This window comes from Dipteris shenzhenensis, chromosome 24 (genome assembly GCF_047967505.1).
Source record: "Dipteris shenzhenensis isolate YYH24624 ecotype China chromosome 24, Dip_SZ_1.0, whole genome shotgun sequence".
NCBI lineage: Eukaryota > Viridiplantae > Streptophyta > Polypodiopsida > Gleicheniales > Dipteridaceae > Dipteris > Dipteris shenzhenensis.
In genome coordinates this window covers 39,969,733-39,977,578 of record NC_141619.1, presented here as the reverse complement: position 1 = coordinate 39,977,578, position 7,846 = coordinate 39,969,733, and positions in this window count along the sequence as shown.

The following is a 7,846-nucleotide window of genomic DNA, read 5'->3' as shown; positions in this document are numbered from 1 at the left end:
GGCGCTAGCTACAGGCCAATGCAAATAACAAAAATAATAAATGGAAAAAAGAGGAAGCACTTACCTGAAATAGTATGTCCTGCTCGGTGTAGTGGACTGGCCCTACAAAAGAGAGAAAACAACCCATTTTTTCAAACAAGATGTTAGTGGAAGGAGGAGATTACAAAAGTAACTTCTTGAAGGGAGGAGATTGAGGAGACAAGGAAAGGAGGAGATTGAGGAGACAAGGGGAAAGAGAAGGAAGAGAAATACAGAAAAAAGAGGTGAGTTTTCTTTCTTTCTTGAAATCTCATTTTTTGTTTCAATCCTTTCAAAACAAGCATGAAAACTAGTTTACAGGTTTAGCAATACAAGAAGAAACACTCACAAAACTAAAGCTAACAAAAAACAACCTACATTGTTGAAACAAACTCACCTCTTGAAGAACTTTCTTTCAAAAAACCAAAGAGGGAAAAGGATAGAGAGGGAGTACAAGAGGTAGGAGAAGAGTGAGGAGTGGAAAATAGGGTGGGAGGTTGCTTGGAATAAATGGGAGGTCGTCAAAAATAGGTGGGAGGAGATTTTGGGTTACTTACTTGAGAGATTAGGGAATGGAATGAGCAAAATGCCGCGTGTTTTGGCGTTTTGGGTTTTAACCCACAGCGTCGCTATATAGCGACGCTAATCCATCGCTATATAGCGACGTTTTTAATTAAAAACATCGCTATATAGCGACAAAATAGAGGAAATCGTTGCTATATAGCGATGCTTACTGTCATTTTTTTGATATGGCATCAAGAGAAGCTCAAACATGCTTTTTTATAATTGTCAATATGTCCTCCTCATGCTTATGTTGTGATTTTATAAGTGTAGATGGAAGGGACGACTGGAAGCTCGCCCGATGATGCGCCAATGCCCGAAAGCACGAAGTGGCTTACGGAAAGGTTATACTGTCATCGCACTCATTGCAAGCGAGAAGTACGACATCAACGTCATATTATCATGCGCCACTTGCGGATGTATAGGGAGGAACCGGAACCAGTACCCCCCATTGGTGTTGCACATGTTGATGGCTCATCGGTAAGTCAAAGCTATTTAAGTTTGCAATCTTATTGTATACCAGGAAATGGAAGATCTTATATTTCCACGAAATCTTAAAACAGGATGAGGAGGGTGATGAGGGTATAGATATACCTTCTCACTTTCAGCAAGACCATAGTGTCTCGGATGACGATGAGGGTATGGTTGGCATGATGGATTCCATTTTTAGGGACACTACATCCCACGTACACGTGATGTCAGAGTATGAGGTCAAAATGCGAGAGTTGCAATCAACACAATTGTACGAGGGTGCTAGGATGTCTAAACTACGTGCTTGTCTCTCAATCTTGAATCTACAAGTACAGTATGGGTGGTCGGATATAAGTGTCTCGGCCTTAATGAGGTTAGCCCTTGCATTAATTTGACTCATTATTTGTATATTGTTTGTTTTGAGAATCATCATTTGGATACTGTCTTTGTCATAGGTTGCTCCAGAAGATGTTGCCTACACCAAATACCATGCCCACATCAAGAGATGAAGCGAAAAAGATGCTAACAACGGTGGGTATGGATTATGATACCATCCATGCTTGCCGTAATGATTTTATTCTCTTTCATCGTGAGCATGGAGATTTGGCTAGTTGTCCAAAGTGTGGGGAACAATGATATAGAGATGACTTGCAGGGTGAGCGGATATTGGTAAAGGTCTTGAGACACTTTCCCATCATTGCAAGAATACAACACATGTTTCGATGCAAATCCATAGCGGAGTTGATGACATGGCATGCATCTCATCAGTCCACTGATGACACATTGAGGATTCCTGTAGATTGTGCAGCTTGGAAGCACATAGATAATCAGTGGCTGGACTTTGCGAGGGAGCCACGCAACTTACATCTTGGGCTAGCCATGGACGGCGTGAATCCTTTCGGGTTACGCTCGATATCTTGGTCGACATGGCCCATAGTCGTGGTGAATTACAATATACCACCATGGCTAACAATAAAAAAGGGACACCTCATGCTTGCACTACTTGTGCCAGGAAAGTACAAGGAAAAAAACATGGATGTGTACATGGCACCTTTGATAGAGGAGTTACAGATATTATGGAGAGGAGTGCAGGTCTTTGATATTTCCAGAGCTCCTAGACATACCAATGATATTTTGGTCAGGGGTATCTTGATGTGGACCATGCATGACTACCCAAGATATGGAGAGTGCGCAGGTACGTGGTTGTGTCTTTACATGTACAATGAGGGATTATGCTTTTTTTACTCTCTTTTGCACACATGTCTTGTACTAACACATTCATGCACGCGTGCAAGACTTGTTACAAGTGGGTACCATGCTTGTCCTGTTTGTGGACCGCCGGCTCTGAAATCGCTTGCACGCTACTCCAAACATATGAGGAAAAATGTTTATGAAGGTCATGCTCGATACCTTCCGCTCGACCATCTCGCACGTGGAGGTCAGCTTGATCCACCACCATCAAATTTGAAGGCAAGTGATTGGATTCAAGCTTGGAGGGTGAATGGAGAGGAACCTCCTCCTGGTATGAAGAGGCTATCGATCTTTCACGAGCTTCCTTATTGGGGTCAGTTACAAATCAATCATCTCTTGGATCCCATGCATATCTTCAAGAATGTGGGGGCTACTATTTGGGCACACTTGGTTGGTTCCAAGGACTCGAGAGGAGTGTGAGAAGACTTGGGTGCTATAAATAGGATGTCTCGTTTGTGGCCCCAAGTGCATGCTTCGGGAAAAGTTGTCCTCTCGAAAGCAACATGGATCCTCTCTACGAAGGAGGAGGCAACGGTCAAGGTAGACATTGCCTCTTTTCAAACACCAACAGGGTACATGCATTGCTTGAAAGGAGCATTTTCAAAGGAAAATAAGCTTAGTGGCCTCAAGTCCCATGATTGGCACAAGGTCTTATAGGTATTCTAAGTAGAATTAGTGTACCGATAATAGTGATGCGTTAGCATAATTATTATTATGTTATATTGTTGACATGACTTCATTGTTGCTTTGATAGTACATCCTCCCAATTACAATAAAAGGGTGCTTACAAGAAGATGTTAGAAATGCTATATTCAAGATCTGTGGTATTGTGAGGTATGCTTACTATCAAATCACATTATGTATTTTCTTCATGGACATGTGAAATAGATAAATATCTCAAATATCTTACATATGCATGGACATGTGAAATAGGTGGATATCTCAAAAAGAGATCTCTATATCGAGCATCAAGAAGGCTAGGGTGGAATCCATCGAAGCCGTATGCTTGCTTGAGAAGCACTTTCCCTCGAGCATTATGACAACTCAAGTCCACTTGCTTGTGCACATAGTTGATGAGGTGGCTATAGCAGGTACCGTTCATCGTCGATGGATGTTTTTTCTCGAGCAGTTTATGAAAACTTTAAAGGGGTTTGTAAGACAAAGAGCAAGACCGGAAGCAAGCATGGAAGAGGGATGCCTTGTGCAAGAGTCATTAGTATATATCACAGAGTTTCTTGCATCCACGGATCCTGATATGCCGCAAGCTTGGCACAACAAGGATGATGATCGCATCGTTGGCGAGGTTCCCCAAGGAAAAGGGATTGAAAGAAAGATGAGCGAAGAGCAAATGGAGAAATTCAATAAGTTTTGTATCCTCAATAGCCCTGAGATGCAGAAGTGGATTCAGAGATATGAAGTGGCCAAAGCAAAAAGAATAAATGCAAGGACGAGATTCAGAGTAATGTACAGGCGATCACAACCATATCCACGAGATCCGGCTCTTCTCCCTACTCACATGTCACTTGATTGGCTACAACTGGCTCTACGTAAAGCCGAACGTGATGGAGAGACAATAAGCGAGCGCGAGCGAGAGTTATCATCTGGATGTATGGTGCATGTAAGTTTCTTATCTCTTGATGTAATTAAGTAATTATTTGTGGGGTGCATGTAAGTTTCTTATCTCTTGATGTAATTAAGTAATTATTTGTGGCAATATATGCTATAAAATAGGTGCATCTTCATTGTTTTAATGATGCTCTTTTACAGTATAAAAAGTACAGTGCATTATGGTCATATGGACGACATTTTTGTGTGGAACACATCGATTCAAAGAGAGTCACGTATGATTGTGGAGTCATGGCTAACTTCACACAAGATAGCCGAGCAAGTGCTTCGGATACCAATCTTCTCTCCTCACAGTTAAATTATTATGGAACCATATGCGACATCTATGAAATTGATTTCAAACAATTTACTATTTTCATTCTTGATGTAAAATGGTTTAGAACTACTTACAACGGTCCCCATGCGATAGTGAGAAAAGATAGTAGCGGTCTCTTTGCAATAAACTCCACCAAACATTGGACCAATGAAAGTGATACTTTTGTTCTTCCCGAGCACTATGAGCAGGTGCATACTAATGATTTAATTAGTCAAAGCTTTCGTTTTTAAAGTCCATTGATATATATATAATTGACAACATTTGGCACCCATCTTCAATATAGGTGGTTTTTCATCCGGATCGTTCTAATCCAAGATGGTGGTACGTGATCCAAGTTGCACCACGAAGCAAGCAAATTTTTGAAGATCGAGATGTGGATATGGAGATGCCACTACCAATGCCAGATCCAATTGATGAATCTAGCGAAGAAGATGTAGATCACCATATGAGCCAATAGGAAGATGCGCATAATGACATCGCACGGGAGGAGGATGGAGATCACGATATTGATGAAGAAGACAACAATCATCAAGATCAATCACCACACTTAAGCTTTATTGAAGAAGATGATCAAATACCTTTAGGTGAATGTATGATGCTAGAGTACGATGATGATATAGGAGATCAACTCGATATAGAGTTGGAGATAGACTTGCTTGGCGCCTTAGACTTGGCTCAAGATGAAACAGTTGATGTAAATGCTCTTATTTGATTTTTCTCATCTCAAATTTGGACATGAATATATGAGCTTCAAAGGCTTGATGTACATGCTCTCATTTTTTTATTCTCTATGAGTTCAAACATGTATGAAAATTAAAAAAAATTTGTCATTGGAAAAAACTAACTTTTAAGGCCTATAAAAAAAAAAAAACCTCTCTGTAAAAACGTTGCTATAGTATTTTGTCTCAGTGTCGCTATATAGCGACTTTAAAAGGTCGCTATATAGCGACTTTGAAAAAGTCACTATATAGTGACTTTTTCTGTAAAAGTTGCTATATAGCGACTTTCAGCAATAGTCGCTATATAGCGACGATTTACGATTCTCGCTTTTTATACCGACGATTAGCGCTAAGCGGGTGCTAAACGTTAGTACATAAACGTTGCAATAGGATCTGTGTGTAGTAGTGCTTGTCCAGAAAGTAATTGGTGAATGGAGAGAGGAAAGTCATGCATGGTCGAGAATGGAATATAAAACAAGAAATCTTCCGCTTGCAGATCAACTAAGAGAGAGGGCTATAGGTGAAAATACCGAACCAAAGGGTGTACACCCTAGTCAGGCCATGGTGGTGATGGCCAGGTGCTTGAACTCAATGCATCCCAAATAAGAATTTTTAAGGAATGCTCCACAACTCTCTAGCATGAATGCTATGCAAGTTTCTCAATTGGCTATAGACCTAGGGTACAAAGGTCTCTATATCAAGAAACACATTTCTAAGGCCGACATAAACCGAATACAAAATGTGTAATTTCCATGTAGGTACAGATGTCAAAGTGTTTTTTCATTTTATCTCAAGTCTATATAACTGTTGTTGTAGGTAATTGGAATTGTCTTTTTTGATGTAGAGCGATATGCATTCAAATCATGCTTGAGTAGGTGCATACCAGAACGAGATCCATTCAGACCACCAAAGTTACCTATCCCTATCAATGAAGTGTTCTGGATAAAAAATGTGACTTTTGAGGTGCATGAGTCAACCATTATAGGTTCTAGCTTGGGCTTGTTTGTGCATGACTTCATCAAGATAGGGACTACTATTCTCCATTATGGAGGTGACAAGTACTCCTACAGAGACTGGAAGGAATTATGTTGAGTTCATCCAAGGCTAAAGAAGTACTCCATCCAAGAGGACCCTACTATCCCTATGAAAGATATGGTGCATATTGTTGATGATGTTCAATATGGCAATGTGGCAGGGCTTATTAATAGCAATGGAAATACTGTATGCAAAGCCAAACATTAGTTATGTATTTTCTCCTAACTTTCCACCTTGGTATGACCCCATGATGAACATAGATATTGCAGAATATGGTCATATTTGTATTGAATCCATAGATGATATACATGTAGGAGAGGAGCTATTTGCAGACTATGAGTTTTGAATAATAACATTGTATTTCTTTGTGCAATCATTACTTATGAAAATTACTACTTTCTTTCTAGCTGTGTAAATTGGTGTATAATTGTTGTGTGTGAATAAAATGCAAACATGTTCATAACTACATTCATAATGGAGTTTGGCGGAGTGTCCCTCATGCCATTCTTTCCAAAGGATTGTGCAGAGCTGGCATTGGTGCCATTCTCCCCACTCACGCTAGAAATTGAGAGTTTTTTTGTAATCATGATTTATTTCAAGGCTTTCAATGGTGCATCAACAAGCTATTATGTTTTCATCCTAAAGTGTATTTTTTCCTTCACAATGAGTAATAAACATGACATGTAAAGTTATCCTTTTACAATCATGCTAGTCAGTCTAAACATCGAAAGTACATGATAAATGATTGTCATTTCCACCTAATTTTACATTAAATGCTTGTCATCGCCCATTGATTTTACATCAACTACATATCTTGCATTCATTGTCCTCTAAAAACACTTGGTCAAGTCAAAGAGCCTGTATGTTGTCATTGCAATATTCATGGCTATCAACTACACTCTTTGCATTTTTTAAACGGTGTTTTGGAGATTTTCAAATGAGAATGCTCACAACAAAGCGAGTTTCAATATCAATGGAAATTCTAGAGAGCTATTATGAAGGTGTTTTTGAACACCACTATGGCTCACGAGATGAATCTCACTCAAATGGATTTCGAAGTTTATTATTTTCTTGATGATAACGCAGTTTAGACACTGATATTCTATTTATTATTTGAGAATGTAGTAGATATTATATACTTCATGAATGGCAATCTAGTCTATTTTTACATATTCCTCCTATTTTTTCATGGAGAAAGGCTACAATTTCTTCCAAAATTGCCATTCTAGGAATTATGTTTTTCCCAAATTATCTAATACGTTTTTTTAGCCTGTGTAGCATCATAAATGCACGCAGACGCCATGGGAAGAAATAAACAAACGATACGTGCAACATCCACGAGAATGGAATACAGATATGCAAGAGATAGAACGCTGAAGAATACTGTATTCTGGAGCAATAGCTTGCACATCTGTGTACACAATGATCTTAGAATGCTAGTAATATCACACATACAAAACCATTTGACGGTAGAGAAACAGCCATTGAAGATTACAACCACTTGGAGATCTGAACCGTCAACCCTTGCAGTGCATGGTTATGTAATGGCACATGGCACTCACAGTGGCCTATGCGAACCACACATGCACATCCCCTTATTGAGGTCAGATGCCTTACATAGTGCAAAGTGTATGTGCAGTAATCATTTTAGGCATAGCCTCAGTAGAGAACCAGGTGCGGTAAGTTAGATCTCTCTCTTCACTCAGTACACAAGAATTACCAAGCATCTCATTCCAAAAAACAATTAGAAAAACATCCACTCTCTGTAGTTGCAATGCCTGTCTGAACATCCTTTTTTTATTTCTTCTCCCTGTCTAAAAGCATCCCTGCATTTTGGACATCTTCGATG